This window comes from Lynx rufus, unplaced genomic scaffold, assembly GCF_022079265.1.
Source record: "Lynx rufus isolate CCGP_SWC_20201006 ecotype Redwood Valley unplaced genomic scaffold, mLynRuf1.p SCAF_5, whole genome shotgun sequence".
In the NCBI taxonomy this organism is placed as follows: Eukaryota; Metazoa; Chordata; class Mammalia; order Carnivora; family Felidae; genus Lynx; species Lynx rufus.
Window position 1 is genome coordinate 56,252,725 of NW_025814867.1, and position 11,644 is coordinate 56,264,368.

Here is an 11,644-nt window from a genome sequence, read left to right on the forward strand (position 1 = left end):
AAGAAATCTAAATTATGAGTGTTTTAAAACACGTCTTAACCTATTTTTTGACATGGTATCTATAAAATTATTTTTAAATGTTTTATTTAAATTCTAGTTAGTTAACATATAGCATAATATTAGTTTCAGGATTAGAATTTAGTGATTCATCACTTACATATAATGCCCAGTGATCATCCATACAAGTGCCCCCGTTAATACCTATCACCCATTCAGCCAATCCCTCCACTCACCTCATGTCCAGCAACCTTCAGTGTGTTCTCTATAATTAAGAATCCCTTATGGTTTGTCCCCTTCTCTTTTTTGCCCTTTCCCCTATGTTCACCTGTTTTGTTTCTTACTTTCACATATGAGCAAAATCACATGATATTTGTCTTTCTCTGACTTTTCTCACTTAGCATAATATACTCTAGCTCCATTCATGTTGTTGCAAATGGCAAGATTTCATTCTTTTTGATGGTTGAGTAATATTCCATTATTTATATATACCATGTCTTCTTTATTCATTCATCAGTCGATAGACATTTGGGCTCTTTACACAGTTTGGCTATTGTTGATAATGCTGCTATAAATATCTGGGTGTATGTTCCCCTTCTAATCAGTATTTTTGTATCCTTTGAGTAAATACTCTAGTGGTAAAGTTGCTGGGTCATAGGGTAGATCTATTTGTAACGTTTTTTTTTTTTTTTTTTTTTTTTGGGAGGGCGGGGTGGGAATTACCAGGTTTTATTATCTTCCTAATCATATAGAATGCTTCATGAATTTGAGTGTCATCCTTGTGCAATGGCCAGGCTAATCTTCTCTATATCATTCCAATTTTAGTATATGTGCTACCAAAGCAAGCACTATTTTTAACTTTTTAAGGTATTTCCATACTCTTTTCCAGAGTGGCTGCACCAGTTGGCATTCCCATGGACAGTGTGAGAGTTTCCCCTTTCTCTGCATCCTTGCCAACATCTGTTGTCTCCTGTGTTGTTAATTTCAGCCATTCTGACAGGTGTGAGGTCATATCTTATTGTGGTTTTGACTTGTATTTCCCTGATGATGAGTGATATTGGTACCTTTTCATGTGTTTGTTTGTCATCTATAAGTCTTCATTGGAAAATTTCTATTAATGTCTTCTGACCATTTCTTTTTTTTAAGTTTGTTTATTTATTATTTTGAGAGGGGGGGAGTAGGGGCAGAGACATAGAGGGAGATAAAGAAGCTCAAGCAAGCTCTGTGCTGTCAGCACAGACCCTGATGCAGGGCTCTATCTCATGAGCCATGAGATCATCACCTGAGCAGAAGTCAAGAGTTGAACACTCAAACGACTGAGCCACCCAGGCACGTCTCTGCCCATTTATTAACTGTATTATTTATTTTTTGGGTGTTGAGTTTGGTAAGTTCTTTGTAGATTTTGGATACTAACTCTAATCAGATATGTCATATTCAAATATCTTCTGTTGCATTTCTATGCAGCAGTAGTAAAGCAGCAGAAAGAGAAATAAAGCAATTGATCCTATTTACTATTGTACCAAAAACCATAAGATACCTAGGAATAAACCTAACCAAAGAGATAAAAGATCTGTACCCTGAAAAGTACAGAACACTTAAGAGAGAAATTGAAGATTACACAAAGAAATGGAAAAATATTTCATGCTCGTGGATTGGAAGAACAAATACTGTTAAAATGTCTATACTACCTGGGGCACCTGGGTGGCTCAGTCAGTTAAGCATGGACTTTTGATCAGTCATGATCTCACAGTTCATGGGACTGAGACCTACATCAGGCTCTGTTGCTAAAAGCACGAAGCCTGCTTGGCATACTTTCCCTCTTCCTCTTCCTCTTCCTCCTCCTCTTCCTCTTCCTTTTTCTCCCTCCCTCCCTCCCTCCTTCCCTCTCCCTCTCCCTCTCCTTCCCTCTCTCTCTCTCTCTCTCTCTGCCCCTCCCACAATCATGCTCTCTCCCTCTCAGAATAAACAAACATTTAAAGAAAATAAATGGCTACACTACCCAAAGCAATCTATACATTTAATGCAATCCCTATCAAAATATCACCAACATTCTCCACAGAGCTAGAATAAACAGTGCTAAAATTTGCATAGAGCCACAAAAGACCCTGAATAGCCAAAGAAATCTTGAAAAAAAAAAGTTGAAGGCATTACTATTCTGGACTTCAGGTTATATTACAAAGCTGTAGTCACCAAGACAGTATGGTACTGGCACAAAAAAACAGACACATTGATAAGTGGAACAAAATAGAAAACCCAGAAATGTCCCCACAACTATGTGGTCAAAATTATTTCTTTTAATGAATTTTACATTGATTTTTACCAAAGTATAATTGATATAGAGTATATTATTTTTAGGTGTACCACATGATACACTTGTATATATTGTGAAAGCATCACCACAATAAGTCTAGTTACCATTCATAAGCATACAGATTACAAAATTATTTTCTTGTGATGAGAACTTTTTAAGGTTTATTTAGCAACTTTAAAATTTGCAACACAATATAATGGAAGATAGTCTTCATGCTGTATGTTTCATCCCCATCACTTATTTATTTTATACTGGAAGCATGTACCTCTTGATCCCCTTTACCCACTTTGCCCAACCCCATCCCATTTCCCTGTAGCAACACCAGTATATTCTCTGTATTTATGAGTTAGGTTTAGTTTTGTCTGGTTTGTTTATATGTTTTGTTTTTTAGATTCCACATGTAAATGAAATCATATAATATTTGTTTTTCTCTGACTTATTTTACTTATCATAATGCCCTCAAGGCTCATCCATGTTGTTGCAAATGGCAAGATTCCATTCTTTTTTATGGCTAATATTCCATTGTGTATATACACCATGTCTTCTTTATCCAGTCATCCGTCACTAGACTCTTAGGTTGTTTCAATATCTTGGGTATTATAAATAATGCTACAATGAATAAAGGGGTATAAATGTTTTCAAATTAGTGTTTTTGTTTTCTTCAGATAGATGCAAGTGGATATGCTGAATCACATGGTAGTTCTAATTTTAATTATTTTGAGGACATCATACTGTTTTCCACAGTGACTGTACCAATTTACATTCCCACCAACACTGCATGAGGGTACTCTTTTCTCCACATCCTACCCAACACTTGTAATTTCTTGTCCTTTTGATAATAGCCATTCTGAAAGGCATGAAGTGATATATTATTGTGGTTTGGGTTTGCATTTTCCTAGTGATTAATGATGTTGGGCATCTTTTCATGTGCTTTTTGGCCATCTATATGTCTTCTTTGGGAAATGTCTGTTAGATCCTCTGCCCATTTTTTTTAAACGTTTATTTATGTTTGAGACAGAGAGAGACAGAGCATGAGTGGGGGAGGGTCAGAGAGAGAGGGAGACACAGAATCTGAAACAGGCTCCAGGCTCCGAGCTGTCAGCACAGAGCCTGACGTGGGGCTCGAACTCACGGACCGCGAGATCATGACCTGAACCGAAGTCAGCCGCTTAACCGACTGAGCCACCCAGGCGCCCCTATCCTCTGCCCATTTTTTAATCAGACTTCTTGTTTTTTCCTAATGAGTTGTGGGAGTTCTTTCTGTATTTTGAATATTAACTTCTTATAGGATATATTATTTACAAATATTTTTACCCATTTAGTAGGTTGCCTTTTTACTTTGTTGAAGTTTCCTTCACTGTGCAGAAGCTTTTTGGTTGGATGTTGACCCACTTATTTTTGCTTTTGTTATCATTGCCTTTAGAGTAAGATAGATAGATAGATAGATAGATAGATAGATAGATAGATAGATAACCAAGAACAATGTCCAGGAGCTTAGTGCTTATGTTTTTTGTTTTGTTTATTGTTTGTTTTAGACTTTTTTTAGGTTCTAGTCTTAACATTCAACTTTTTAGTCTGTTTTGAGGGGTGTGTGTGTGTGTGTGTGTGTGTGTGTGTGTGTGTGGTGTAAGATAGTGGTCTAATTTAGTAGTCTAATTTAATTCTTTTCCATATGGATGTCCAGTTTTTCCAACACCACTTACTAAAAAAAACTATGAGGACATCTGGGTGGCTCAGTTGGTTAAGTGTTCAGCTCTTGGTTGCAGATTGGGTCATGATCTCACAGTTCATGTGTTTGAGCCCCACATTGGGCTCCAGGCTGACAGTGGGGAGCCTGCTTGGTGTTCTCTATCTCTGCCCCTTCCATGCTCACATTCTCTCTCCCTCTCTCTCTCTCTCTCAAAATAAATAAATAAACTTAAAAAATTTTTTTAAAATATAATGTAAAAAAAAAGAAAAATAAAACAAAACTGTCCTTTCTTAATTCTATATCTTGTCTACTTTGTTGTAAATTTATTGACCATATATGTGTGGGTATATTTCCAATTTCTCTATTTTATATTCTGTTTTTATCAGTACCATACTGTTTTGAATACTATAGCTTTGTACTATAGTTTGAAATCAGAGGTCATGATGCTTCTAGCACTGGGATTTTGTTTTTTTGGGTTTTTTGTTTGGGTTTTTTTTTGTTGTTTTTTTGTTTTGTTTTTGCTTTTTCTGTGTGTGTGCACGCGCGCACGCACGTGTGTGTGTTTTGAGAGTTGTTTGTCTATTCAGGCTCTCTTTGGTTCCATATAAATTTTAGGATTATCCTATTCCTGTGAAGAATGCCATTAAAATTTTGATAAGAGATTGCATTGTATTATAGATTGCTTTAGGTAATATGGGCATTTTTGCAATATTAATTCTTCAATCTATGGGCATGAAATACATTTCCACTTTTTTGTCTTTACTTTCTTTTCTTTTTTTTTTAATTTTATTTTAGATGGAGAGGACCGGTGGGGGGAAGGGCAGAGAGAGAGAGAGAGAGAGAGAGAGAGAGAATCTCAAGAAGGATCCATGCTCAGTGTGGAGCCTGATGCAGGGTTTGATCCCATGATTCTGGGATCATGACCTAAACCAAAATCAAGAGTCAGACTCTCAGCTGACTAAGCCACCCAGGTGCTCCTGTCTTCACTTTCTTTTATCAGTGTCTTAATACTTTCAGTGTACAGGTTTTTCATTTCTGTGGTTAAATTGATTCCTACATATTTATTATTTTTGATGCAATTATAAATGGCATTTAAAAATTCTCTTTCTGATAGTTCATTGTTAGTATATAAATACTCAACAGACTTTTTTGTATACTGATTTTGTAACCTACAAATTCACTGAATGCATTTATTAGTACTGACAGCTTTTTGGTGGAGTTTTTAGGGTTTTCTAGATATAAAATCATGTAATTCACAAATAGTAATAGATTTACATCTTCCTTTCCAATTTTGATGCCCTTCATATCTTTCTTTTATTTCCCCCTAATTTCTCTGGCTTGAACTTCAAATACTGTGTTGAATAAAACTAATAAAAGTAGTGAACCTTGTATTGTGAGTGATTTCAAGGGAAAGTTTTCAGCTTATCAGCATTGAGAGTGATGTTTTCTATGGGTTTGCCATGGTCTTTGTTATTTTAGTTACATTTAGTCTATATCTACTTTGTTCAAAATTTTAGGATAAATGGATTTTGAATTTTGAAAAATGATTTTCTGCATGTATTGAGATGGATATATGATTGTAGTCCTACATTTTTTAATATGGTGTGTAATATTGATTTGTATGTTGAACCCTTCCTACATATCTGGAATAAATCCTACTTGATCATTGTGGATGAATCCTTTCAATGTATTGTTGAATTTGGTTTGGTAATATATTGTTGACAATTTTTGCATCTGTGTTTGTTAGGAATATTGACCTTTAATTTGTTTTTTGGTTTTTTTTTTTTGGTAGTGATCTTGTCTGATTTTGGTATCAGAGTAATGCTGGCCTTGTAAAATGAGTTTGGGAGTATTCCCTCCACTGAAGATTTTAGTAACAATTTAAGAAGGTTAGGTATTGAATCTCTTTGAATGTTTGTAAAATACACCAGTGAAGCTGTTTAGTTCCAAATTTTTTCTTTGTTGGGAGTTTTTTGATTACTGGTTCAACCTCCTTACTTGCAATCAGTTTACTCAAATTTTCTGCTGCTTTGTGATTCAATTTTAGAATATCGTATGTTCTAGGAATTTACCCATTTCTTCTAGATCTTCCAATTTGTTGGCATAAAATCGTTCATAGTATTCTCTTTATGGTCCATTGTATTTCTTTGACATCAGTTGTAATTTCTCCTTGATTTCTGATTTTATTTATTTGAGCCTTCCCTCATTTTTCATAGTGTGTTAGCTAAAGGTTTGCCAATTTTGCTTATCCTTTCAAAGAACTGGCTCTTGTTTCATTGATATTTTTTTTTCTTGGTCTCTTTCATTTATTTATGATCTGATCTTTATTATTTCCTTCCTTCTATCTTTAGGCATTATTTGATCTTCTAGCAAGCTGTGTCTTTTGATTGGGGAATTTAGTCCATTTACATTTAAAGAAGTTATTAATCAGTTTATACTCATTACCATGTTCTTTTTTTTTTTTAATTTTTATTTAAAAAAAATTTTTTTTTCAACGTTTATTTATTTTTGGGACAGAGAGAGACAGAGCATGAACGGGGGAGGGGCAGAGAGAGAGGGAGACACAGAATCGGAAACAGGCTCCAGGCTCTGAGCCATCAGCCCAGAGCCTGACGCGGGGCTCGAACTCCCGGACCGCGAGATCGTGACCTGGCTGAAGTCGGACGCTTAACCGACTGCGCCACCCAGGCGCCCCCACTCATTACCATGTTCTTAATAAGTTTTCTGGGTGTTTTGTAGCTTCTCCATGCTCGTTTCTTTTTCTCTTCCTTCTCTTGTGGTCTGATGACTTTCTGTAGTTCTATGTTTAGATTCTTTCCAATTATCTCTTATGTATCTATTATAGGTTTTTGCTTTGTAGTTAGCATCTGGCTCACATATAACAGCCTATATATACATATATATATATATATATATATATAGTAGTCCTTTAATTTTAAAGCAAGTTAATTTTGAACACATTCTAAAACTCTATTTATACTCCCCTTCCCTATTTTATATTTTTGAAATTAAATTTTATATATTTTTATTTTCTATATTCCTTAACTAATTATTGTAGGTATAGTTGATTTTACTACCTTTTTCTTTTAACCTTAATACTAGTTTTGTAAGTGATTAATCCACTTCCTTTACTACATATTTATGATGATCAGTGAGATTTTTACTTTCATTACATTTTCTTATTAATAATTAATGTTATGTCCAGGTTAAATAAATCCCTTTAACATTTTCTGTAATGCTATTTTAGTGGTGATGAACTCTGTTAGCTTTTGCATGTCTGAAAAACTCTTTAATGAACTTTTAGTTATGAATGATAATCTTGCCATGTGTAGTATCCATGGTTAGAAGTGTTTTGCTTTTAGTACTTTGAGCGTATCCTTATATTCCCTCTAGCCTACAAAATTTGCTGATAATTATGCTTATAGTCTTAGGTAGGATTACTTTTAAATAACAAGTTGATTTTCTCTTGCTGCATTTGAGATTCTCTCTTTAACATTGACATACTTATTATCGTGTGTCTTGGTGAAGGTGTCTTTGGGTTCATCTCATTTGGAAATCTCCTGCATAACCTGTTTCCTTCCCCAGGTTAGGAAAGTTTTCAACCATTACATCCTCAAATAAGTTTTCTGCCCCTTTCTGTCCCTACTCTTCCTGGAATCCCTATAATGTAAATGTTATTCCACTTGACATTATCCCATTGGTCCCTTAAACTATCTTCATTTTTGAACTTTTTCTTTTTCCTGCTCTGTTTGAGTGAGTTCTAATGCCATCTTCAGATCATTGATTCTAGTGCTTAGTTGACTGTTGAACACTTTTAGTGTATTTCTCAGTTCAGTTATTGTACTCTCCAGCTCTGTGACCTCTTTTTATACTTATATTTTCTCTTTATTGAACTTGTCTCTTTATTCATTCTTCTGAGTACAGTAGTAATGTACTTTATGACTTCTTTAGAAGATGTACATAAAGATGTACATAAAGAACATCTTGGGGCGCCTGGGTGGCGCAGTCGGTTAAGCATCCGACTTCAGCCAGGTCACGATCTTGCGGTCCATGAGTTCGAGCCCCGTGTGGGGCTCTGGGCTGATGGCTCAGAGCCTGGAGCCTGTTTCCGATTCTGTGTCTCCCTCTCTCTCTGCCCCTCCCCCGTTCATGCTCTGTCTCTCTCTGTCCCAAAAATAAATAAACGTTGAAAAAAAAAAAAAAAGAACATCTTTATGACTGTTACTACAAACTCTTTAACAAGTAAAGAGTTATATATGTTTATTTCATTGGGCCTTTTTCTGGAGTTTTATTCTTCCAATTAGACATTTTTCTGTCTCTTCATTTTGCTTGGCTTCTTTTTTTTTTAAAAGGTTTATTCATTTCTGAGAGAGAGAGAGAGAGAGAGCGAGCACACACACAAATGGGGGAGGAACAGAGAGAGAGGGAGACACAGAATCCAAAGCAGGCTCCAGGCTCTGAGCTGTCCGCACAGAGCCCGAAGTGGGCTTGAACTCTTGAACCATGATATCATTACCTGAGGCGAGGTTGGAAGCTTAACCTACTGAGCCACCAAGGCGCCCCTTTTTTTGCTTGGCTTCTTATGTTTGTTTCTATTTATTCAATGAAACAACTCTCTCCTGGTTTTGAATGGGTGGCCATGTGTAGGCTATGAACCTTATCATTTACTATTGTCTTAGTTCTTGGATGTTTCTTGAAGTGTCTCTCTCATTCTTTTAGACCCATTGGGCTCAGAAACATAATACACCCTGGCCTCCAGAACCTGGCACTCAAGTGACATCCCCTACGTAGGCTGTGTATGCCTGCTGAATGTGGAGGGCCATGAAGAGGGTGGAACACCTACCCGCTGCCCCTTTTTGGGCCAGAAGAGGGATGTAGTGAGGTGAGGCACTTGTCTGTGATCTTTAGGGCCACTGCAGCAGTAGCACAGGGGATAAGGCATTCAATGTCTCTGGTGGAGTTCTGGCCTTGGCTGAGGAGGAGCTTCTAGCAAGTCAGAATGAAAGTACAAAAATGGCAATTGCCAGTGCTGGCACTGACAAGGTAGAGAATGTAAAAATGGTACCTGCCAGCATCTTTGTCCCTTGAGAGTCCCAAGGTGCTTTTGCCCCTCTGGCAAATTATGATTAGCAAATGAATCACGCATACGGTCTAGCATCTTTTCAATCCACTGCTTTTGGTCTGGGTCCCAGTGCAACTATCTGCATATGTGCTCTTAAAAAAATACTAAATAATACTTCATTCCCTATGAACCTATGGTTCTTCTGGATGTAAGTCTGTTGGGTTTTAAAGTTAAACATTTGGGGGGCTCAACTCTCTGGTTGAGTCTCAAACATCATTATGCCTAATGTGTGGTACAATACCCTTGCTCCTCAGAGAGGAGTTTGATATTTGTGAGAACTTTGTGTTGATGTGTTGCTGTGCTGGGCATGAGGGTTTGGGTAAGACCACATCTCTGCCTTTGTTACATGTCTCATTGTGGCACTTTTTTCCTTTGTTGTAGAGGAGATCTTCAGCTAGTTACTAAGGGTTTTCAGAGGGAATCGTGCCTTATATAGCTGTAGCTGTGTTGTGTCTATGGAAGGAGGTGAACTCAGGATCTTCCTGAGCAGCCATCTTGAACTGCCTCTACCAACAAAATTAGTTTTAATCATTTCTCTTCAATGGTATTATCAGAAAGAAATACCAATTTCAATACCAAATGGAATTTTACTTAGAACCAAATGCCACTGTCAAGCAACACAATATTTGTGTTTATTTGGTTAAAAATCATAATCTTTGCCATTACTATTTTTTTAATCAGCATTTAAGGAGATTGCAAAAAACACAAATATTGAGTGTTAAAATGTGACTAAGATACTAAGAGGATTTGAATGTGAAAAGTGTCTGATAGTCACAAATCCATGAAATGTCTTTGGAGGAATGTGGATCTCTAACAGCTCTCTTTTTTAGTGGGAATAAAGATAGTTTATCCTTTGATGTTTGAGCTGTGAATGTTAATGGCATTTTGGTATGATAGATAAGTAAATGCTCCTGGTGATGACATTTTATAAATGATTTTGAACTTTAATAATTCAACTTGGGTTCACCCTTCTAATATACTAGTGTTAAGAACCAATATAGTATTTAAACAGCCCACCAGCTTGCACATGATTTAGAGAAGGCATAAAGACCCCCTAGGCATGTCCTCTAAGGAAAATAAGAGATGACTTTCATTCAGGTGTGTATGGGAAGAATCTGACTCAATAAATAAGAAAAGATCTAAATACCCTATCCAAAATTGTCCTTTGTATAATTCAAATAAAATATCTTAAGGCTATTATTCTCTTTTTATTAGAAGATTATATGTTTAAATAATCTTTTAAGCTTCTATTGATGTTCAAAAGTTGAAAACTGAAATCTCAAGCAGAGGAATAAAATTTTGAAAAGTAAAGTTTTGAATTAGCAACCATAAGTGGATATTTCCCTACCACTATTCTTCCTTATTGCATATCAACAGACCCAGTAGGGGCACCTGGGTGGCTCAGTCAGTTGAGCATCTGACTTCGGCTCAGGTCATGATCTTGCGGTCCTTGAGTTCGAGCCCCCCATCAGGGTCTGTGCTGACATCTCAGAGCCTGGAGTCTGTTTCAGATTCTGTGTCTCCCTCTCTCTCTGACCCTCCCCCATTCATGCTCCGTTTCTCTCTGTATCAAAAAATAAATAAACGTTAAAAAAATTTTTTAAAAAAGACCCAGAAATTAGGCCTTGTTTTAGATTGCTGAAGGCGTAATGTGACAACAGATACATGTATTTGTGTATGCTGTATGGGCATATTTGTGTTTCCTATCAAAATTCTACTTTTGGGAGCACCTGCGTAGCTCAGTTGGTTAAGCATCCGACTCTTGACTTCAGTTCAGGTCATGATCTCATGATTCATGAGTTTGAGCCCAGTGTTAGGCTCTGGATAGCACAGAGCCTGCTTATGATTCTCTGTCTGCCCCTGCCTTGCTCATGCTCACTCTGTCTCTCTCAAAATAAAAAAAAAAAATATTTATTTTTGAATTCTATTTTTGCTAAAACTGAGTTTTTAAATCAAGAACACCTCTCCTCTTTCGGATTACTGGTGGGAACTACAACACAATATAACTTCTTTTAAGTTTTGTGAGACTGAAACTAGAGCCAGTGTTTACTTTGATATTACTGACATGTTTCACATGACTGGAAATCTGGAGAAAACAAAATTTTGGGTTCAATATGATTGAAACTGTATACATTATTTTTATATATATGAGGGAGAACAAGAATGACAGTTGAGAATAAATTAATTTAAGCAGCCATTCATAATCATCCATGGATAAAACATTAAGATTAATTGTGCTTGTGTGGAAAAAAAAAGTTGTTTAACTGAAGATCTATTTTGAAAACTATCATCAAGTCAGTGATTATTAAATACTCATTTAATATTTTATGGAGCTCTTGGTTGGCTCAGTCTGTTAAGCATCTGACTTGATTTGCACTCAGGTCATGATCTTGTGGTTAAGATATCAAGCCCTGCATCAGGGTCTGTTCTGGACATGGAGCCTCCTTAAGTTTCTCTCCCTCCACTGCTCAGTCTCTCTCCTCTCTTTTTCTCTCAAAAAATATTTTAAATAATGCATCAGGTA

At 36.3% G+C, this 11,644-nt stretch overlaps 1 non-coding gene across 1 annotated transcript; it reads right to left on the minus strand.

Annotated features, from left to right (window-relative positions):
• Nucleotides 1-739: 739 nt before the first annotated feature.
• On the minus strand, nucleotides 740-846 carry LOC124527351 (U6 spliceosomal RNA). Its single transcript, XR_006965815.1, has one exon. It is a non-coding gene; the product is annotated as a U6 spliceosomal RNA (small nuclear RNA).
• Between the last annotated feature and the right edge of the window lie 10,798 nt (nucleotides 847-11,644).